Source organism: Lissotriton helveticus, chromosome 7, assembly GCF_964261635.1.
Source record: "Lissotriton helveticus chromosome 7, aLisHel1.1, whole genome shotgun sequence".
In the NCBI taxonomy this organism is placed as follows: domain Eukaryota; kingdom Metazoa; phylum Chordata; class Amphibia; order Caudata; family Salamandridae; genus Lissotriton; species Lissotriton helveticus.
In genome coordinates this window covers 1801592828-1801617630 of record NC_136068.1, presented here as the reverse complement: position 1 = coordinate 1801617630, position 24803 = coordinate 1801592828, and positions in this window count along the sequence as shown.

Here is a 24803-nt window from a genome sequence, read left to right as displayed (position 1 = left end):
GCCTAAGGTGCACGTGTCACTCGCAAGGTGAATCGCCGGTTAAGGCCTACGTGTCCTTTAATGAAAAGAGGTCATTGCGTGTCCATTGACTATGTGAGGGCAAGGAATACAAAATGGCTTCCGTGTTCTAAGATGGATGCCACGGGTAGAACAGAAATGTGTTTGTAACTGGAGTGCTCTTGCTCGTAGCATAGCGAAAACACCAGGATATACTAAATGGATCATTTGCGGTTCACTGATACCAAAATTATGTATTTACGACAATGTTACAAACACGAGTAAAATCGTCACGGAACCTCACCTTAGAAAGGGAATACCACTTACTCAAATTTGAAGTGCCAAGCTAAAGCTCAAGAAAGAGCAGTTGGCCCTAGATAAGAAGACCCTAGAAGTCAGAAAGCTAGGAAGAATTTGGGAGTACAATCCCATGGTGGCAGCACTAGTGAACCTAGGGTTAGGGAATCCTCATTTGACACTGGGAACTTAAGCAGGAGTGTCCCTACTTACCAGGAAGGTGATGATATATATAAGGGGATCACTGATCTAGAAAGGCCCTGTAAGGTACAGAAGGTCCTTCATGGGCAGTGGCAGATATCCTGTGACTCTCCTTTACAATAAAAGTAGACACAAACTCATAACTGTGAGGGAAGAACATGCTGATAACTACAAAGCATTGAAGAGTACACTCATAGATGGGTTTGAGTTAACCACTGAGTAATTAGGTGTGAGATTTAGAGCAACACAGAAGGCACACACTTGAGACTGGGTAGATGTATACAATAGTGCAATTAAGACTCTGGAAGGCTGGCTTCATGAAAAGTACATGATTATAAAGGATTGTACAATTTGCAAACGAGGGAGCACATCCTAAATAACTATCAGAACTAGCACCTGACCAAGTACCTGGTGGACTAGGATTTGACCTCTCCCCAAGAATTGGGAAGGAAGGCAGACAAATGGATTCGCACCAGGGTGAAACAATGGTCTCATGGTGGTGGTGATCAGAAGAAGCACAACACTGCTAACTCTTAAGAGAAAGGTGGGTAGAAATCTAAAGAAAAGAACGTCTTCAGAAGGTCCCCAAAATCTTTCCTCTGGGGATGGGTCCCTTTCCTCTTCATTCTCCGCTAAGAAACCTTGGTGCTATTTATGTAATGAAAAAGGCTATAGAGCAACAGATTCCAGCTGCCCTAAACCTAGCACCACTACTACTACTACTCCTAAACCATCTAGTGCTCCAAGAATTTAGCTGGGTTAACTTTGGGTATTGACGTGGGTTCTGGGCTAGTTAGGACATCCACTTAGGCTGCCTTAGTCTGTGAAGGTGACATTGATCTTGCTACTCTTGTTGTAAGTCCCACTAACATGGACACATACAGACAACAGACTCTTATCAATACACAGGATGCTGAAGCTTACAGGGACACAGGTGCCAGTGTCACTATGATGACAGAGAAACTTGTGTCTCCTGAACAGATTCTACTTGGTCAGATTTTCCAAGTGATCAATGCTAACAATGTCAGGACAGATCATCTCATGGCAGTTGTCAATCTCTGCCGGGTAGAGGTAACTGGCCCTAACAGAGTTGTAGTTTCCTCCGACCTACTCGTAGAATGTCTCCTGGGCAATGATTTGTAAAGTTCAGCCTGATCTGAAGTGGAATTCAGGCCCCTTGCAGAAATGCTATGAATTTCAGCCAGTGTCTTTGCTGTCACTAGGGCTCAGGCCAAGAGGTTAAACACTGATGGAGCCCTGCATTATGAAAAACGGACCAGCCAAATTCCTAGAGAAGGAGCAGGAAGCATAAAAAGGGTTAACCTCCTCCCAGATTTTCAGTAACAATCAGTCTCCTGATAAGGAGGATCTTAGTATATGCGAAGGTACTGCCCCAGAGGAACTTGGGCCTGACACTGCAGGGTTTTTAGGGGAAGGGAACCTTTCAGGTAAGAACTGAGTCTGGAGCAGAAGGCCTGCCCCTCGCAGCTGCTGAGGAAGCAGGACATTAAGATACCAACGAGTTTTGTTGCTTTTGTGTCACATTCCAAGCCAGTAGTACATCAGGTGGCACTTCAAAGGCCCCCTTATGCCCACTACCTGTGGTTGGGTTATCTTTGAGAGGGTAGGGATAGACAATAAAGTTCCTTAATCCCCCCAACAGCATCTGGATATAGTTTTATTCTTGTGGTTGGAACCATGCCTCTAAATACCCAGAGGCCATTCCCCTTAGGTTCACTACAGCTCTTGCAGTGGCTAAGGCCCTCCTGGGAATCTCTTCCTGAGTTGGGTTTACTAAAGAGGTATTGTCAGACATAGGTGCCAACTTCATGTCTTCCTCATCAAAGCTATGTGAAAAGAGTGTGGCGTCAGCTACAAGTTCACCACACCCACGCCGCCTCAAGGCAATGGGCTTGTTGAAAAGTTCAACAAATCCCTCAAAGGTATGATCATTGGACTCCCAGAAAAAATGAGAAGAAACTGGGATGTCTTACTACCTTATCTTCTCTTTGCCAACAGAAAGGTTCCTCAGAAGGGGGTAGGAAACAGCCCATTTTGAACTTTTGTTTGGACATCCAGTTAGGGGTCCATTATGTCTAGTTAAAGAAGGATAGGAACAACCTCTCAAGCCTCCTAAACAGGACATAGTCTATGTACTGGGCATGCGTTCTTGCATGGCTGAGTACATCAAGAAGGCCAGCAAAAACTTTGAGGACAGCCAGGGGCTTTAGAAAGCGTGGCATTACCAAACGACTGTATGGACTGTTTACCAGCCAAGACATAAAGTGTGGAAGTTAGACCTGTGGATCCAACAGCTCTCAAAGACAAGTGGAGTGGCCCTCACACAATATTGGGGAAAAAAGGTGAGGTCACCTATTAGGCCTAGGTACTCCGAGAAGTAGCCACAGGGTACTTCATGTTAACCACCTGAAACCTTTTGTTGACAGGTCTGACATGAGCTTGCTCATGGCTACTGATGAGGGAGAGGAGGATGAAAGTGACCCCCTCCCTGAACTCTTCTCACCCAAACCTGCTCATGGATCAATTGAAGGAGTAGTCTTGGCAGACGCCCTCACTGATGAACAGCTAGCTGTTTGCAGACAAGTTATCTGTCGGTTTCGTGATCTCTTTTCTTTGACACCCAGTCAGACTACCTGGTGTACCCATGAAGTGGACACAGGTGACCAGCTGCCTGTAACGTTTCAGGAACCACGGGATTAGTTCTGGTTCTGGTGGTGAGCAGTCTAGTCTCTCTCCCGCCTCCAATTACTGAAACAATGCTGAAGCACACGGGCACAGCGGGCGGGCCTTTGGCGCGCCAAAGGTTAGCCCGTCTGCACGCGGACCGGGCCCAGGGCCAGAAACCCTGGACAAACAATGGCAGAACCTGTTACATACTTAGGCAAAGAAGTACGTGACATAGCCAATAGTATCTCTGGACCAGCCTGCAGCAAACTTACTGTGGGTAACGATCCTCTGCTAAAGGGGCAGAGGCAGAGTTGTGTGTTATTGTTTTTTACTCCCGGCTGAAGAGATGGCCAGGAGAGTTCTTATGTCAGGTGTGAGGCCTTTAAGTAAACTGCTCAAAAACTTCAGCTAAGGCTGAGGTACATTGTGGTCTTATCAATGTGAGATCTCTATCCAAACACAAATATGAAATAGCAAGCCTCATATCCTGCTATAACTTGGATATCCTATTCCTCACAGAAACCAGGGCCGACACGGCGTCGTACACGGATTTTGTAACAGCACTACCTTTAAGATTTGTATCTACCAGGCTGGATAGGTCCATTAGGAGGGGTGGTGGGCTAGCTGTGATCTACTGTGAATTGTTTAAAACAACTTTTTCCTCAGTCCCCAGCCCCCATTGAGAGGCACTTAATTTTGCCCTGGCACTGAATCCACTTTTAGACTTTAAGAGGTGTCCTCTTATATCGCCCCCCTGGTTCTAGAAGCTCTTTTGATTAATCTAGACCCCCTGATTGAACCTTTTCTCAACACAAACAACTTCTCTTTTTGGGAGATTTTAATGTATATCTGGAGGATTTAACCAACAGAGACACTGCTGCCGTTTTTGATACTTTAGAATCTGTTGGGCTTTCGCAATTGATGCGTAAACCCACACACGAGGCAGGACACACACTAGATGGAATTTTTACATCTCTACCAAGCTTGATAGTAAAAGACATCCATCTTTTAACCTGGACAGATCACTCAATCATCCTTTATAATTATTCTTTCCCTATAGTACCAATGGTGGCTGCAGACAGAGCCCACTCAAATTCTTAAAAAGCCTGGAATAAGACGGATGGGACCATACTCCAGACCTATTTGGATAAGTCTAGTCCTAATGTTAGAAATGGGGATCTCCAGTTAGCAGCGGCTGGCGCTGAGGTCCAAACAGGGATCCTTCTTCCTGAGTCAGAGTAAGGGGGCTACACCGTTTGATAACAACTGCTCAACCCTGTGGTAACGTAGCACGAGCAGGCAGGCCTATCTTAGAGGCAGTGTGTGAAGCATTTATGACCACACACAATAACGCAGGAAAGACGCTACAAACGGACACCGAAAGCAGTTATAGAAAAATAAGTATCTTTATATAAGCTTAACACAGGGCCCAAAAGCGATCAAGAAGCCACAATGCACGTAAATACAGATTCACTTAAAAAGCAATAAAAGCACTCAAAAGCGTGTGAAACAAACTCAGTTTGAGGTCGGGGTTTCCGCGACCCAGTGATGCACAATGTACCTGAGGTTTAAAGGGGCATGACATGCAGCCTAACAAGGAAGCTGCGGTGATGACAGGTGGACTCGCGGCAGCCACAACTCCCAGCTGTAGCGGTCCACGGCGTGCACTCACGATAATCCTGGGAAGGGGCGTAAAGGCGGGCAACCAGCGGCACACGCAGGTGATAACAAGATCCTCGAAGTGGTGACTAGTGTGGGCACTCAGCAGCACTTATCCTCAGCTGCAACGGCCCACAATAGCGATAGCAATGATTCTCGCAGGACGGCAAATGTGGGCACTCAGGGGCACAGCTCCTCAGCTGTAGCGGCCTACAATAGCGATGATTCTCATAGGACGGCAAATGCGGGCACTCAGCGGCACAGCTCCTCAGCTGCAGCGGCCCACAATAGCCATGATCCTCGCAGCACAGTACATGCGGGCACTCAGCGGCATAGCTCCTCAGCTGCAGCGGCTCGCAATAGAGAGGATTTTAGTAGCACAGCAAAGGCGGGCACCCAGTGGCACACACAGTTGATAACAAGATCCTTGAAGTGGTGACTAGTGCGGGCACTCAGCAGCACAGCTCCTCAGCTGCAATGGCCCAGAATAGCGATAGCGATGTTTCTCGTAGGACGGCAAATGCCGGCACTCAGCGACACAAGTCCTCAGCTGCAGCGGCCCACAATAGCGATGATTGTCGTAGGACGGCAAATGCGGGCACTCAGCGTCACAGCTCCTCAGCTGCAGCGGCCCACAATAGCAAAGGCGATGATACTCGTAGCACAGCAAATGCGGACACTCAGCAGCACAGCTCCTCAGCTGCAGCGGCCCACAATAGCGACGATCCTCATAGCACAGCTGATGCGGGCACTCAGCGTCACAGCTCCTCAGCTGTAGCAGCCCACGATAGCGAGGATTTTAGTTGCACAGCTAATGTGGGCACTCAGCGGCACAGCTCCTCAGCTGCAGCGGCCCACAATAGCGATAGTGATGATTCTCGTAGCATAGCAAATGTGGGCACTCAGCGGCACAGCTCTTCAGCTGCAGCGGCCCACAATAGCAATAGCGGTGATTTTAGTAACACAGGTAAATGCAGGCTCTCAGCGGCAACAGCTCCTCAGCTGCGGTGGCCCGCGATAGCGATGATTTAAGTAACACAGGCAAATGCGGGCTCTCAGCGGCAACAGCTCCTCACCTGGACGGCCCCTAGTAGCGATAAAAATGACTTTCATCCTGTGTTCCCTGGAGTAGAACCAGAGGCTCTGGAATTCTCCAAAGAGGCCTCACCTGCGAGTAGAATCCCCTCAAATAGGAGTTCGGAAGGCTGATGGGTGAAGTCTAATGTCCCTGAGACTTCAGCAGAAGGCAAGCTCAAATCAGGCCCTTGGGTAGATGCTTCAGCAAGATGGATGAAAGTTTCAAAGTCCTTTCCCTCTAGTTACACTGACAGAGGTTTGTCTTGACATCCAGAAGTAACACACCGTGTAGGGGTTTCAGCGCAGATCTTTATACCCCAAAAGTCTTTATTTTCAAAAAGTCCCAAATCACTGAACTCAGCCAGAACCAATTTGGTGTTGTCCTGGAGCACTTTGTTTACCAGGCGGCATCCTGTCTTTCAAGGAAGAGGGGGTCTGCTATCAGATGCCCAGTGGGAGGTGGAGCCATCATTCACCTTGCCAGGCACAGCTCTGCGCAGATCAAAGGGTTACCCCTCCCCATACTCCAACTGCAGATCTCTCTATTCAATCCAGGTCGGCCTCAGCCTGCCCTGACCCTCCAAAACCAGACAGCCAATACACATACCAGCAGAGCACACAGGAAGGTTTAGGCAAGAAAATACTTTCTTCCCAAAAGTGGTAGTTTTAAACACAGAATATAAGAATAATCATCACTAAAAGATGCACTTTAATATTTGGAGCTCCGGCCTACTAAATCTGACTTTCCTAGCATGTTCCTTGGGTCAATTAGGATTATACTAGTTCATACAGTTAATTTACAATAGGGAGCACTCGAGCTGTGGCACTGAAAGGCAGTGGCACAGTGCCCAGAGCAGCTAACACCAGCAAACACAGAGGACACAAAAGCAAAAAATGGAAGGGAGACCCACGCCACGCCAATGGTGCCAGGTCTAACATCAAGCTTAGTACAAATGTAGATTTGGCAGCGACCAAATACACGAACTGGCTCCATGAAGCCTTCGAGGCCACTGTGCCAATTGGGAAAAATTCAGGGACTCGCCAATCCCCCTCTGCCCATTGGTTTTCCGAGGAATTGCGACTGGAAAAACAAAATTGTCACAGAATGGAAAGACTTTGGAGAGCACAATATGATACTAGTGAAAAAAGTAATTATAAGTCTGTACAGGCCAAATACAAGATGAAGTTGATTACAGAAAAAGGATGCTATTTTGCTGGACAAATTGAGAAGGCTAAAAATTCAACTAAAGAATCATTTGGGGTTGTAGAGAAGCTCAGCTACTTGCCTAGTAAAAAAGACCATAGAAACCAATCACAGTTTCTGTGATGATATAGCCAACACGTTCAGGAATCAAGTTAATACCACTTATGAAACCTTAGAGGCCACGGCTACACAGGAGCTTACCGAGATTAATCCAATCACTGACCCCTGTAAAAATAAGTTTCACATTTTCTCACCGGTTACTAGTGAGCAAGTGGAAACGCTCATCAAGGAAATTAAATTTGGCTCCCCCTTGGATTCTTGCCCCCCTGCAGTGTGAAGAGGTATAGCCAAGGAGGTCAGTCTTTTTCTTTCGGAAATATTTAATACCATGTTCACCTCAGGAATTTTTCCCATCAAATAAAAGGACGCATTGATCCACCCATTGATAAAAAAAAACAAGCATCGAGGCATCTGACCCTCGAAATTCTCGACCTATCGCTAGGCTGCCCTTTCCAGCTAAGATAGTGGAGAAAGTTATGAATAAACAATTAGCTCAGTTTGTTCAAGAAAATGACCTGCTTGATACCTCGCAATCTGGCATTCACCCAGAATACAATATGGAAACAGCCTTGATAAAGGCTACTGAAAAATCAGGACAGTGAGGGATAGGGGTGGTGCCGCCCCTCTGATCCTTTTGGATCTCTCGGCGGCATTTGACACTGTCAATCACCACCTATTGCAATCCCGCCTGAGAACGCCAGGGGTAAAGGGTTTAGCTCTGTCCTTGCTAACATCTTTTCCGACCAAAATAACACAAACAGTGGCTCTGGATGGCTTCAAACCAACACCCTATGTACTGCCATGTGGGGTTCCACAGGGGTCATCGCTTAATCCATCCCCTTTTAATATTTACGTGTCGGAGTTGGCTCTATTGATCCAGCATTTCGGCTTTAGCCTAACATCTTATACCAATGACACACAGATTGTAGTAGCAGCGTATAAAGAGCAAGCATTCTCTTAAACTTAATTTGGAGAAAACCGAAATAGTGATTTTCAGCAACCTCCAACCAAGATGGGATTGCATCTGATGGCCTCCAGAGGGAGAGTTGCCGAAACCAGTGGAAAATTGATAAGAAACTAACATTCACCCAGCAAACAAATGCTACGGTTTCCACCACATTTTACCTGCTCAAAAATTAGATTACTGCAATGGGTTGCACTTGAATATGAAAAAACAATATACAAATTAATTGCAAATGGTACAGAATGCAGCTGCAAGACTCCAAATCTGCCCAAGTATGAATCAGTCTCAACCGAAATCCATAAACTCTACTGGCTTCTTGTAGCTAGTCATGTAAAGTTTAAGACGCTTTGCCTACGTTAAGGCCTAAGAAACATTTTTGCTTGGTACTAACCAGATAGACAGCTTCGATCCACTGGCAATAAACTAATGACGGTTCCCAGGATTCACACTACTAGTTTGGGGGACAAAGCAGTCTGAAGATATGGCTATTCCTAAACTACTGCATAAAACTCTTGGGCTTACTGTAGTTCCATAGCGCCAAGACACCTCTGGGTATTCGTTGCGCTTATTAATCTATATTGACATAACATAACTTAACAAAAAGAGCAAAATGTACAGAATGCCAGACCATGTCAGAGATTGCATCAGAGATTGCATCAGGACGGAGGTCCAAAGGATACTGGAGTTGGGGGGTCTTTGAGCCTTCAGATAGCCCTAGTCCTTGTGCCAAAACGTCACACCCAAGATGGTAATAGAGAGATGAGGTTTTGTGTTGACTACTGAGGACTGAATGCCGTCACTAGGACTGATGTCCCTCCACTTCCAAGGGTAGATGAATTGATTGATACTTTGGCCTCTGCCAATATATTTGACCTGACTGCTGGTTATTGGCAAATCAGACACTCTGAGGATACCATGCAAACTACAGCATGTTCAACCCCCAGTGGGCATTATCAATTCATTGTGATGCTTTTTGGTTTGAAAAATACACCTGACACATTTCAGAGGCTGATGAATAAAGTCTTAACATGTCTGGAAGCCTATGGTGTAGCAAATCTAGATGATATAGCTGTCTTTAGCTCCATCTGGGAGGATCGCCTGGTCCACCCCAGATATGCAATTGAGACCTTTCAAAAGACAGGCCTCACTATCAATGCCAGTAAGTGCCAGATAGGGCAGACCAAGGTTGTGTATTTGGGCCACCTTGAAGGTGGAGGCCGAGTTCAAACATTGGAGGCAAATTTCAAACCATAATGGACTAGACTGCACCCACTACCCAGACTCAGGTTAGAGCTTTCTTGGGCCTGATGTACTATAGACGATTTGTTAAGTGTTGTGGATCCATTGTGACACTCCTTAATGATCTCACCTCCAAGAAAATACATTGGGAAGTTCGCTGTCAGAAGGTATTTGATGACCTGTAGCAAGCAATGTGCTCTGCACCAATCTGCAAAGTCCTGACTACTCCAAACCATTCATTGTCCAGACAGATGCTTCTGAGATAGGGATAGGTGCAGTGTTGTCACAACATAATGGAGAAGGCCAGGCTCTGTAGGTTTTATCAGCAAAAGGTTAAGGCCCAGGAAGAAGCATTGGTCAGCTATTGAGAGGAAGACCTTTGTGTTGTCTGGGCCCTGACGAATTTGAGGCCATACCTATTTGGCACTCACTTAATTTTTCAGACAGACCATAAGCCCATCTTATGGCTTAAACAAATGAAGGGTGAAAACCCCAAAGTTTTGAGGGTGTATAGCAGGAATATCGATGGGGAAATATCTAGAAAAAGGAATATCGAGGTAAGAATGTCGTCTGTGTAAAATATCGATGTCTTAAATATCAATGTAGGAAATATTGGTTTTTTAGTAGTGCAGAAATAGTGACATTGTGAAATATCGATGTAGTAAATATAGTTGAAATAAATATCGATGTAATTTATATCGATATTATGTTTTTAATGGATTAATTTTTTAGTTGTTTAATAGTTGTGTTATGTTTTTCATATTTTTATTGTTTTTAAGTAAATAATAAATGTTATTTTCTAAATATTTTTTTATTTTTAGTTTAATTTTTAGGAGCGGGTGTTTATTTTATAGGGGATAAGGTTGGTTAGTAATTTAAAAATATAAATGTAAATTATTTATTCATTTTGAATATTAGTAAATATTTTAGGAGCGGGTTGTTGGGTTTATAGGGGATAAGGGTGGGTAGTAATTTTAAAAAGTTGTGTGAAAATGTATAGAATATTATAAAATTAGAAGGAAATATTTTCAAATGTTTGAAATTTGAAATTTTTTGTTCAATAAAGTTTTGTTATATATTAATACATTTGTTAATATTTTAGGAGCAGGTTGTTGGGGTATAAGGGTGGGTAGTAATTTTAAAATGTTGTGTTGACATTTTTAGAAATTAAAAAAATTAGAAGTAAAAATAGTTTAAAATTTTGACATTTTTTAATTGACATTTTAAAATTTTAATTTAATGAAATTATGTCATATATTATTTACATTTGTATATATTTTAGGAGCGGGTTGTTGTATTTATAGGGGATGAGGGTGGGTACAAATAATCAACAAGGTCCACCTTACGTAGAGTTAGTGTATAACCAGGTGTTCACGGAATACACAATGTGTGTTAAAATACCCCTCACACACCAAAAGGGCCCTGGTGTCATGCTTCATCACTGGGGTCTTCCCGCCGCGTTGCGGGATGGGGCAGTGCTGCGACAAGCGACTACGCTGGAGCACCTTTTATTATGAGAGTGCTATGTGAGTGAATGGGAGTGAGTGTCAGTAGGGTCAGGGGTGATAAAAGATAAGTGATGTTAAAAAATACCTGGCCTAGCGGTAGAAAAAACTTTTTAATAAACACTGGCTGGTATTGTTAAAAAAAGTGAAGCGGAGAGGAAAAGTAGGTTAATGGACTTACTCTCCTGTGCGGGTCAACATGTTTCGGGGCCTCAAGCCCCTTCGTCAGGACCGGGGACTGATCCCCCTGTCACTCACTAATGTTTTACCACAAAAATATATGGTGTATGTACTAAGAATAATGATCAATGTGTATAGATATATTTTATGAATCTACGTATTCCTGGCTATATCAGTAATGCTGATGTAATATGCCTGAAAAGATAAGAGCATACAATTAGAATTGCGCAGATCCCAGAGCGCAGGACTAATAGTCACCTGTAAGGGAAAGGCAAAAAAACAAAAGAACACACATATATAGAATATGGTACATAGTATCCAGGACCGTGCTGGTAAGTACCCTGTAAGTGAAGTGCTAAAGGTCAAAACAGTACAACTACAGCACATATCATGAGCACTACACAAAAAGTCAAGCATTCATTCTGGCTGGGATACATACTCAGGATGTTTGGAGTCAGTGCCCCATGAGCCAACTCTGGAGCGAAGGGTAAAATGAGGATCCAAACTGTAAATAGGGAGAGAGAGGGAATGAAAGAAAAGAATGTTTTCTAGATCTAAGTAGTTGGAGCAAAATGATTCCTAAACTCAAATTAGGGATAGAGCAGAAGTCAGCTATTCCATTCGGCTGTGCCGTACTCACTCAACCCCCAGCACCGCGGTGCTTCCTCCTTCGTCCGTGGCTTCCGTGATACTGAGAAGCTGGGGAGGTGCGCCTTTTATGTGGTGGGGTTAATTGAGTAATTGGGAGTTAATAGAATTATTGGTCTCTCCCGGGACAGGATGGGCCCGCGAGATCGAGTTCAAGACATTGTTTTGCAGCGGCCATTATTGTCAGGCTAGTTTGGTAATGAGGTACCGCTTATCTGTCGAGATTCGTCCCTGTTAGGTCAACAGAAGAGGCCTGGATGTACCGCTAATGAATCTCGTTTATCCATACTTCCAAATGCGGTGCGGAACGAAAATAGAGTCCGCTCTGGTCTGGGTTTCTATTTGTGCGCATGCGCGGTGAAGATATACTAATCATAGTAGACACACATGCGCGCATTAGAGTTCAACGCGCCTGCGTGTGTGACGGGTCACTGTTTACAATTCGATCTTCTACTGTTAGTGGACACATGGAGTGCATTGAGGTACAACGCACCTGCGCGTATGAAGGGTCCTAATTTACAGTTCGAATGTTGGAGGCAATTTTACATAGAGATTTAAAAATTAATGCGCAGAAAAGCCCCTGTTGTTATTTATGTGGTGGGGGTGCAGTACTCTATAAAGTTATAAATAAATAAAGAAACAGTTGGCAATGGATATTTCCACATTGCATCATGAATCAAAGTGTTTGTGAATGGTAACGCATTCTTGTCTTACTCAATGGTTCTTTTGTAAGAGCTGGTAGACAGTTTATACAGTGGACAGGGGTTCTATTCAGATTCTCAGCTGGGACCAAGGTATTTCGTCATTGAGCCCTGTCAGATGAGTGCCTAGACGAAACACCCAGCATTGTTCTTTTGATAGGAGGTCCTTGTCGTAACTGTACGCCTCTATTACCGTCCATTTCAAATCATGGATGCTGTGACCCATAGTTACATAATGTGTCGCCATTCTAGTCGTGGTTTTTTTACAGCGCACATTGCTGCGGTGTTCACTCATCCGGACTTTTACTGGCCTGGTGGTCATGCCTACGTATTCTTTCAGGCAAGGGCAGGTGATCAGATAGACCACGTTGCGGCTGTTACAATTCGTGAAGGAGCGTTGCTCCCAAGTGGACTGGTTTGAAAAAGTGATATTGCGACTTTTTCGCGTGTATTGACAGGACGCACATGAGCCACAATGCGATCTTTAGGTCTTGTGTGGACCAACATATCCTTAAGATTTTTGCCCCTTCTGTGTGAAAACATAGGTTTTGGGAAGTTGAGTTTCCCACAGTTCAGCATTTTCCAGTGCTTGTTCACAATCTTTGTGATGCGGTTCGAATTAGTATTGTACGTGGTGACACATATAGGGCGTGGATCAGGTTCTTTTTGCACTGTTGGTTCTAACAGAGCCTCTCTGTTATTGTTACGCGCTCTTTTTAGGCCTTTGTTGACAACAGTTTTTGGATAGGTTCGGTCTAGTAGTTTGCGTTCCAAATCCCCAGCTTGGGGTTTGAAGTCTCTAATGTTGCTGCAGTTGCGCCGCAGGCGAAGGAATTGCCCATAGGGTAAATTTTCGCGAAGATGTCGCGGGTGGAAACTGTTGTAGAGTAAAAAACTGTTTTTAGCTGTAGGTTTGAAGTGGGTACATGTTTCTAGTCTTCCATTGATTGGGTAGATATTTAAATCTAGGAACATCAGGTTCTCTTTGGAGGCTGTGTGGGTAAACATGAGGAACCGGTCTTGTTGGTTCAACCAGGTCATGAACTGATTGTCTGAATCTTGGTTCCCTCTCCAGATTACTAGCACATCGTCAATGTACCTTTTCCATGTTACCACATGGTTCCTATAGGGATTATGGTTGCTGAGAATTTTCGTTGTTTCAAGGTGATGTACGTACAGTCCGGCTAGACTAGGGGCACATGTACTCCCCATGCTAGTGCCATGTTTCTGTAAGTAATACGTACTTTCATATTGAAAGACATTTTTCTTCAGGGACAGGGAGATACATTCAAGTACTACCTGTCTTGGTGTGTGGTATTTCCAAGTTGTGGAAAAAAGGACTTCCTCTATTATCTCCAGGGTTTCTTGGTGAGGGAGGCTGGTGTAGAGGCTCTCCACATCTAAACCTAGAAGGAGGTCCTGTTCTGGATCAAAAAGAACTTCCTTGACCAATTGTAGCACAGCTTTTGTATCTTTCAGATATGTGTTTGTTGATTGTACTATGGGCCTGAGGAAAGCGTCGGCGAACTTGGATAGGGGTTCGAGGATTGAATCAATCCCGGATACTATAGGGCGTCCAGGTGGGTAGGGGGCGTCCTTATGAATTTTAGGTATAGTATAGAAATAGGGTGTTTTAGGATTATCCTGAACGAGGAAGTCACTTTCTTTTTTGGTGAGCAAGTCGTGCGCCATTGCTTCTTCAATCATTATGAGGATACAGATCCTGACCTCCTCTGTGGGGTCTTCTCTGAGTACCTGATAGTTACGTCTGTCCTCTAATAGTTTCCTGCATTCCCTGTCATAGTTGGTATAGGTCTGTATGACCGTTGCCCCACCCTTATCGGCTGGCTTGATTACGATATCCAGATTGTTGGCTAGTTCCTGGAGTGCCATCCTTTCCAATCTGGTGGTGTTTTGGTAGGTTTCGCCCGTGTCAGTTGGTAAGTTTTCCAGATCACCCATGACTGCTTTCTCGAATGCCAGAAGTTCCACTGGTAGAGTAGAGTCTAATGGGGTGAAAGTGGATTTTTTCTTTAGGCCAGTGTCAGATTGGTCAGCAGTATCAATGTCGGAGTTCTGGAAAAAGGCTTTCAGCTTTAGTTTTCGTATGAACTCCTTCATCTCTTGACATATTTTAAATTTGTCCATCTTATTGGTTGGTACGAAACCCAACCCTTTACTCAGGACATTTTCTTGTTCCCGTGTTAATTGGTGGTCAGACAGGTTTACCACTAGGTTCCCCGACTGGTGGATGCTTTTTGGCTCCGGGTTGACACACCTGGAGGTACTGCTGGTTGTTGGTTCCAGTGGACCTGGGTCCCTTTTCGATTCCTGCCTCTTCGGGGTCCTTGGCGCTGGCCTAAAAAAGGCAGTTGACCATAGTAATTAAATCGGGGTGCCTGTTGGTCCCATGGGGGGAACTGGTTGCCCATAAAGATTGGTCCCGGTGGATATTGCATGTAACCTGGGGGTCCTTGCATATAGGGTTGTGGCCCTTGATAGGGTGTCCAACCTCTACCGCCCCGTGGGTACGGTCTTTTGAGGGATGATGTCCCTCCTCTTGCTCCCTGATTACTATTTCTGCTTGAGCTAGAGCTGTTTGAACTAGTATCTGAAAAATCAGTGTCCTGATCGTTGTTATAGTTTTTGGACACATAGTCTTTTTTAATATATGGATATATACGTTCATGAGTGAAACCCTCAGTGTCCTTTTTATGTTTCTTGTATTTGCTTTTTTTCAGGGTAAGTTCAAAGTCAGTCATCTCTTGATTGAGTTCCTCAAGTCTCTTTTTAAGGGCTGCCGGTGATAGGTAACTTTTGATTTTCACCTCTAGTTGTGTGATTTCTATTTTTAGTTCTTGTGTAAGTTTAGTAGCTGTTTTTATGATAAGGACTAGCCAGTCCCTGGTACACCTCCAACTAATAAGAGACAGTCCCTCTTGAATTCAAGAACATGGGTGAAAATGAATGGTTCATTCTTTACTACTAGGCCGGGAGGGGCTGTCTTCGATTTGAGGTACTCTGACATTAGTAGGCCATGTAAAGCTGTCTTTATTTGAGTTCTTCCTAAAGTGGCTAGTTCATCCCAATCGCCATCATTAGTGCCAGGTTCCGAGTTACTCAACCCTTCAAAAGGGCGTAGGGTTGCGAGGATTCTGTCGACTTCGTCGTCGTCAAAAGTGAGGCCACCTGCGTCCTCCATCGTGGGTAGCTTGACACAAAGTGTGTGTGGTAACTATGTGTGTAGACTAACTGTAATGTACGTGAGAAAATGTGTTTAATAAAGAATGAAAAGTTAAATGGACAGAAAAATCCGAGTTGGTTATTCTGTCGTTGTCCAGAAATACTGGTATTCTCAATTGAGAAAGGAACTCCCACAGCTGCACGCTGCCTAAATTGAAAAAATATCAAAAAAGGGGAGTGAAGAGGTGGTGCTGAACTACACCAAGGTGGGCGCGTCCTCCTCTCCTGAAAGTACAAATAATCAACAAGGTCCACCTTACGTAGAGTTAGTGTATAACCAGGTGTTCACGGAATACACAATGTGTGTTAAAATACCCCTCACACACCAAAAGGGCCAATGGTGTCATGCTTCATAATTGGGGTCTTCCCGCCCCACTGCGGGACGGGGCAGTGCTGCGACAAGCGACTACGCTGGAGCACCTTTTATTATGAGAGTGCTATGTGAGTGAATGGGAGTGAGTGTCAGTAGGGTCAGGGGTGATAAAAGATAAGTGATGTTAAAAAATACCTGGCCTAGTGGTAGAAAAAACTTTTTAATAAACACTGGCTGGTATTGTTAAAAAAAGTGAAGCGGAGAGGAAAAGTAGGTTAATGGACTTACTCTCCTGTGCGGGTCAACATGTTTCGGGGCCTCAAGCCCCTTCGTCAGGACCGGGGACTGATCCCCCTGTCACTCACTAATGTTTTACCACAAAAATATATGGTGTATGTACTAAGAATAATGATCAATGTGTATAGATATATGTTATGAATCTACATATTCCTGGCTATATCAGTAATGCTGATGTAATATGCCTGAAAAGATAAGAGCATACAATTATAATTGCGCAGATCCCAGAGCGCAGGACTAATAGTCACCTGTAAGGGAAAGGCAAAAAAACGAATGAACACACATATATAGAATATGGTACATAGTATCCAGGACCGTGCTGGTAAGTACCCTGCAAGTGAAGTGCTAAAGGTCAAAACAGTACAACTACAGCACATATCATGAGCACTACACAAAAAGTCAAGCATTCATTCTGGCTGGGATACATACTCAGGATGTTTGGAGTCAGTGCCCCATGAGCCAACTCTGGAGCGAAGGGTAAAATGAGGATCCAAACTGTAAATAGGGAGAGAGAGGGAATGAAAGAAAAGAATGTTTTCTAGATCTAAGTAGTTGGAGCAAAATGATTCCTAAACTCAAATAGGGATAGAGCAGAAGTCAGCTATTCCATTCGGCTGTGCCGTACTCACTCAACCCCCAGCACCGCGGTGCTTCCTCCTTCGTCCGTGGCTTCCGTGATACTGAGAAGCTGGGGAGGTGCGCCTTTTATGTGGTGGGGTTAATTGAGTAATTGGGAGTTAATAGAATTATTGGTCTCACCCGGGACAGGATGGGCCCGCGAGATCGAGTTCAAGACATTGTTTTGCGGCGGCTAATATTGTCAGGCACCGCGCGGTGCCTGCCTCTTTGTTTATGCAAATGTAAAAGTGAATTTTTGCCCGCCACAATGCTAAAAATAAAGGATGCGCCCGCCACAGTGGCGGACGCATCCTAATAACCCCCGCGGGACCCCCGCCCTTATGGTGGGCGGTCCCGATTATCGATGGGATGTAAATGTAAATGTAAATGTAGTTGAGCTTATATAGCGCACAGCTACCCGCAGTGGGTTTCCCGGCGCTTGCTTAGGGAACCCTTCCTGGTATTCCCCTGTGAGATAGCAGGGTATCCACAAGGTGAAAGTCAGGCATCCCGCCGCGAGGGGCCGTTGTGGAGATTAAGCAAGCTATTGCCCAGAGTCGCAGAGTGTGAACCCGTGAGTCGAGGAGGCACCGGGGCGAGAATTATCGAGTCCGTGGAATTTTTAGCCCAAGACCCGCCGAGGCGGGGAATTGAACCCTGGTCCAGGACCGATCTCAGCTTCCGGGTCTGCTGCCTCTAACCCCTGAGCCAGACTAAGTCCGCCCGCCATCCTAATGGACCCCTAAATGTTGAAATTTTAATTGTGATTTTTACAAATTAAAATTGATTATGTTTTGATGTTTAGCACTTTCCCTGAGTTATATTGGACTTGGAGTTAGAATAGTAAGTTTTTATGGTTTACTGTCCAGCACTTTCCCTGAGTTATATTAGACCTGGAGTTAGAATAGTAAATTATTATGGTTTACTGTCCAGCACTTTCCCTGAGTTAGAATAGTAAATTATTATGGTTTACTGTCCAGCACTTTCCCTGAGTTATATTGGACTTGTAGTTAGAATAGTAAACTATTATGGTTTACTGTCCAGCACTTTCCCTGAGTTATGTTGGGCTTGGAGTTAGAATAGTAAATTATTATGGTTTACTGTCCAGCACTTTCCCTGAGTTATGTTGGACTTGGAGTTAGAATAGTAAATTATTATGGTTTACTGTCCAGCAATTTTCCTGAGTTATGTTGGGCTTTAAGTTAGAATAGTAAATTATGATGGTTTACTGTCAGGCACTTTCCCTGAGTGATGCTGGACTTGCTTCTCTAATTGTTTCTAAAGCTTCCCTTACTTCTACTTTGGTCACATTGGGTGGGTGATTATGCTCTCTTACATTTACAACATTGTTATCTACAGTTGTAGCTCTACCATAACATGCTGTTGAATGGTATTTGCTACATTTCCAATGTTTTTTTAATATTTTTCTTGGGTGTAGGTATAACCCATGTAGCTGAGCATTAATTGTGAAGACATATATATGTATTTTTAGTAAATATGCAATAGTTATATTAACATTTCTATGTTTAATTAGTAATTTAAAAGAAATACAATATTGTTCTTTCAGTTTTTTAATGGCTTTATTTCTTTTTATTGAAGTTTCACTGTTGTAATTCCTGTAGTTGTGGTAGAAAATAGTTTTCATTAATAATATTGTTTGATATTTCTCTTTTGTTAATATTTATTTAAACTATAGTATACTTACTTTTTCTAGTAGAAGATTTTAATTTGGTGGATGTTCTTTGGTAGTTGAAGTTTGTTGAAGCTGAAATGAAAAATATTTGTATTAGTTGTCTGTTATATTTGTATCTTTTTAAAAACTTAGACAATGTTACTTCATTTTTAGTTATAATTTGCTACTTTATTATTTCTTAGTTACTTTTCTATGTAGGAATAGAAAAGGTAGAAAATAGTTTTTGTAGATTATTCTTTTTGCTGTTGCTGATAGGAAGTTTTGTTTAATTAAAAAAAAGAGTGCATTTATATACTTTAAGGAGTTAAACTAAGGATGTTGAGGATTTAATAGTCAATGAAATAAGATTTTTCTTACTTGTGTTGTTGTATAATCTGTTGTAGTAGTTGTTGTAGAATTTCATTCTCTCTCTCTTCAGCAAAGTAACAGTCTTCCTTCGTGTTTGGCCGAAAAAATTGTAATTTTAGTTAGTTAAGTAATTGTTTTTATAGTTGTTAGTTAAGTAGTTCTGCATTTTAATTGGTTAATGGTGTTTTACTTTAAATTTATTGGTTGAGAAAATTATTTTGAATTTGGTAGCTGTTACTTTTTAATTAGGGTGTTTTATTTGTTTTTTGTTAGTGGTATATAATTAAATATGTTTTGTAGGTGTTTTAAGATTAAATTTATACATTTGTTTTAAAATGTAAAAAATGTTTGTATATGCAATGTATGTTAATAAATATGTTTTATTGAGTATATTTTAATTATTAAGTATGTTTATATTTATTGGTGTATAAATAATTTATTTATATATATTTTAAATATATACTAGATTCATATATGTTCATTTAGTATTTATTTAAATGTTTTTATTAATTAAATTGTTACGTAGTTGAGAGGAGTGTTTATTTAATGTCAAATAATATTGTCGATATTTTTTGTATAAGTTATTAGGATATTTGTAAGTCGATAATAGTGTTGTCGATATTTTTGTGGTCGATATGTTGTAGTTGATATAATTGTTAACAATATTATTTTTGACGATAATTAAATATCGATATTTGTGTAAATCCTTGTTTAAGTATATGATGACCATATTTTTGTATACAATATTTTTGAGGCGATGTTTATTTTTGGTCAGTGTTTTTGTGATCGATATTTGGTCAGGGATCCGTTTTGAGGTGGTTTATTTCCCTACAGGGGATGGACTTTTCAGTGTAACAGTGTAACATATGCCTGGTAGTAACCATGCCCATGCCAGTGGAGAAGTGTGGCTCACTGCTTAGAGCGGCAGTCCCTGGTGTAGAGGCCTGGCCCGGGACCAGGGTTCAAATCCCGCCTCGGCTGATCTCGGTGATCTCGGCGGTTCTTGGGCTCATAATTCCTCGGACCTGATTTCTCGCCTCGGTGCCTACTCTGAGCACGAGTCCCACGCTGCAACTCTGGGCAATAGCTTGCTTAGTCTCCACAACGGCCCCCTACAGCGCTGGGGATGCCTGGTTGCACCCTGGGGATGCCCAGGAGTGGACATTTCACGGGGAAAAGCCAGGACGGGTTCCCTAGCGGTATGAGTACAGCGCCGGGACACTCCTGAGTATCAGTGCGCTTTATAAATACGCCTACATTTACATTTACAATGCAGATGGACTTTTCAGATATTTCCACTTAGAAAATGAAGACTCAACTGGGCAAGGTTAGTCTCATGTCCTTACGTTTGGGGAGGGGGGCGTTAGTTGTGTAGAAAAGTAGGATCTGCTTTCATGGTTACCCCACTTTTTGCATGGCATGTGTTTTGACTGTAGTTTTCTGAGATCCTGCCAGACATCCTCTGTGTTCTCTCTTCCATAATGGCTTCGATATGTACTTTTGTGCCTCCCCATTTGGCTACTGGTGTACCCTTATAAGTCTCTAGTATATGGTACTAAGATAACAAGGGCATAGGTACACTAGGGGTCTCCAGTAGGCTCCAGCATTGTGAGAAAGTATCTCTTTTTCATGGCTATTCCCCACGTCTTGCCTGTTTTGATGTGATTAGGAATGCAGTACACAGGGTCACTGCCAACCAGGTCACCTGTGCCAGTGCTCCTTCCCAAAAAACAACCCCCCAACTAGTACTCCTGCCTTGTACATCCCTAGTAACTAGTACCCTGGGTACTTAGGGCCAGGGAGCTGAAAAGTGTCCATTGGGGCCCCCTCACCGGGACCATGCCACTGCCCTTGCAGCCTGCATGCCCTGTGAGGGAGAAAAACATAAAAGTCCACAAGGCACCCTGCCTGGGTCCCATGGCAGCAAACACTGGGGCCGATTAGGTTGGCGGACGGATGCATGACCGCTGGGCAGGAGGCGGCGGAAAATGCACCTCATCGTCAACCAGCAGCGGGCCTTCCGTCCGCCATATTAGGAAGGGGAACTGGGCACATTTACTGTCCGCCGCGTGAAAACGTGAACCGCCGCGGGAACACACCAGACACCACGATGGACGGAGCCAATCCAGGCTCACCGCCGTGCGGAATGACGTCCCGACCGTCCGCAATATTACGATGTCGCAAACAAACCAGAACACCGCAGCGGAAACACCTCCATCTCATAGACGGCGGAAGCACCACAACAGAGAGGGAAAGCATTGCCACGAGTCCCACCGCATGGACCCGAGCGCCATGGACCCAGCCCTACACGCCTTCCCGGCCCTGTTCCTACTTCACTACCAAACTCTCAATGGGAGCACAGAAGGAATCAGACAGGGTCGCCCTCCACTCAAAGCTATCACAGGTGAACGAGATGAGGCGCATTTGATGCTACACCACGAGAGCTAAAAAGCCAGGTGAAGGCGAGGACTCACGTTAGGAGCACTCCATCATCCGTTTTACCCCTGGGCGGCCGGTATGATCAACTAGGCTGACTCTGGTTAACACAGAACAAGTGTCCAAGAGTGGAGTGGCAGCATATAGTGCAGCCCTGATGAAACTTCCAAAACTAAGGTGGCAGTGAAACATGTCGGCATTTTAAATAGGTAATGGTATGCAGGAATAGCTACCAGCCTTTTTATTTGTACAGCACACCTCGTTCCCTATGAATAAAAGTGGTTAAGGGATTTGGTTGCTGTGTTGTGTGCACTGATTTATGTTGTGTGTTTGTCACTAGCAGATGTTTCTGCGTTCCACTGTTTGTCACATCTCTTTGGTTGTTTGTTTTGGACACTCTCTTTTCCATTTTCTTTGAGAATCAAGTGACTACCGATGATGAGACAGGGGCTTGTCTGGAAATTACATACCAGTTACCCCGTTGGTGGTGGGTCCGTGAGGTGTCACTTGCCTCTCACACATTTTTTCTAATCAGATACTTGTCCAACACTGTTGGTGTGGATAATTGGCATTGACCTTGAAGGGTCAGACAAGTTGCATTTGTTGTTCTGTGTATCTGTCAAGGAAGTTGGACCTCTTTTTAACATACAAATTGGGACACAATGCAGTGAATTACCCCCTTATAAACTGTAAGGGTTTGGAATAGTTATCAGTAGATTCAGACTGTCCTATATCGTAGTAACTGACACATTTGGACGTCCGGTCGACAGGGTCTTTTGTTGTAGGTCCTACTTCACTACCAACAAGTCATGCACCGTCGTGGACGCCGCCGCAGGTACGCAAGCATGTAAAAGACACATACCACGCCACAGCATGCATGAACACTGGTACCTGTCCACACCAGACACCCTTGTGGGGACAGGAACACACACAAGTGCACCCACACCAGTCCCACCTCAGCACAATCACCCCCTGCATCAGGCACACGCCGCCCACGCAACACCACAGCCAGCCCACGGACGGACTCCGGTGCACTGTCGGCGGTTGGGCCTGTTACCGCGGCCACTCATCCGCGGCGGTCGGTTTTCCTATGGTTCTGTCCGTGGTCGGCGGTCTTTGGAGATAGCCGTCCGCCACGGTTGGGTTTTGCTTGAGGAACCGCCGGTTTTCCCACGGTGCGGTCGGACGGTCATTTACCGCGAGACTGGCGGTCCGGACGCTTTCCGTCCGCCATCCTAATCGGCCCCACTGTTTGGCAACATGGGTAAGCCACCAGTCTAGCAGGCCTCACAGCCCTAAGGCAGGGTGCACTGTGCTACAGGTGAGGGCATATCTGCATGAGTACATAGGCCACTACACAATTGGGCACCGTTTCCCAATATTGTAGGTGCCAGTGGAGCCATAGAGAGTACATGGGCTGAGAACTCGACAACTTGAGTTCCCCAGCACTATGATGGCTTCACCGAATACAGGATTGTTTGGTGCCAAATTAGTCTTCTCAATTAAATCCACACTGATGCAGTGCGGGATGTATTGTACCATATACCCAGAGGGTGCCTCAAGAATCCATACCAAACATGCTGTAGGCAGCCAGCCACCACCATATATGTTTCTGGACCCCTGGGTTGAGAGCCCTTACTCTCTGGTACCAGGAACAATGCCCATCCTGGGCAGAGGTGTCATGCCTCCTCCCCCAGGATGGGCCAGTGCTCAAAGAGGGAAGCTTCAAAGAGCTGCTGCCTTTGTAATATGACCCTAGCCTCTGCTGCTAGCAGCAGATGCTGGCCCCTGGTTTCCACCACCACTTTGGGCAGGAAATCCAGCGAGAAAATTCAAATAGGAGGTGTGCCCACCCCTAAGTTGAGGGGAAGAGAGGTTAAGCAGAACTTTCAGTCACCGCCATCTTGCAGATGGAGGGGTCCCCTCCAATCAGAGTTTTGGCTATGCTCCGCCCAAAAAAGGGTGGCATAACACAGGGTGTAGTCATCCCAGGTGAGAGGCACATTTGGCCCTACCTTCTACTCCCCTAATAAACGCACCGCAATGTAGTATTTAGGTGGCTCCCCTAGACCTGGTCATCAGATTCGACGGCCTTAGAAGCAAGAAGATGACCCTCCAGAGAAGACTGAAGACGATGACTGCCTTGACCCCATCCCTACTGGCCTGTATCCATCTTCTGCGAAACCTGCGACCCATCTGCAAGTCAGTGACCTCTGAAACCCTGGCAGGACTGCTGCCTTCGACAAAGACTCCAATCTCCAACAGACAGTGAGCCTGTCCAAAAAGAAACAAATTTCAAGATCCACCACAGGGGGGACCGACACTTGTTAGAGGACTGACACCTTTGTTGACGCGCCTGCACTCTGCCCAAAGAAAGCACCGCAAAAGGATGACCTCCACAACATCGAGGGATCCTTTCAGCCCCCAACCCGAGCAGCCCAAAGCTCAGTGCCCAAGATGTTGTATCCTCCTGATAGTGGTCCTGTCGGTAGTCTCCTCCACCACCTGCCCAACCGTGATCTCTCCGTGATCCGACGATGGCAGATCCCCATCCGATCTATGGCTACCAACCAAGACGGTAACTGTGTTGGCTGCCGGCTGAAACCTATCTCGCTCATTGCCCCAGCTGACCGCGAGGGTAACTATACCTGCTGGTATCGAATGCTACGGCAAAGATACTGAAATCTGCATCATACTGGTGCAGCAGTCCTACAAAAGTGACTCTGTTACTCAGTGTTGGTCTGGCCACCCAAGGACTGCAACTGTAAGTTGAATGCTTGCTCTATACATCCCTTAATTGTTTTCCTCCACAGGATTATATTGAACTATACTGAAATTGCACTTTCACTTCTCTCATCTTTTTCATTGGCTCAGGTCCTAAATGCTGCCTTCCGATTGGTTTTAGGCTTGTTAGCCCCTCCTCATGACAGCCATGTCCTCATTTGTATCCTTCCATGGCTACTGGCCCCTTTACTCCGAACACTATTTTCTTCCCTGTCTCCCCCGCCCCCGTCCGCAGTCTGTGACTTCTCGCCCCTCATGCCCTCCTGTTCGTGCCTTCTTGCCCTCCCTTTTCCAAAGCAATAGGTCTGACGTAAATGCGAGTCCTATTACATTGCAAATGCTTGGTTTTTTAATTAGTGCCTATTCTGAGACCCAGCTGAACCCGCCCCTTTGAAAGGCCTAGAATAACGGCAGATCTGTTTATGGCGTTTAAAATGATGTGATTCAGACCTGAGTGAACTCAGCTAATGTTGTTCAGGAGGTGTTAGAAGGAACTGTTTGTCAGGCCCCATGACAGCCCCGTTTCCATCCTCACCTCCTTTCATCTTGCAGAATGCTTTCGGCGCTAACGAAGAAGCTGACACCCGCAGCCCGTCCCAGTCACATGACTGGGGCCTCGTCTCCCATCACACGGCCGCATTGTTTCTAAGC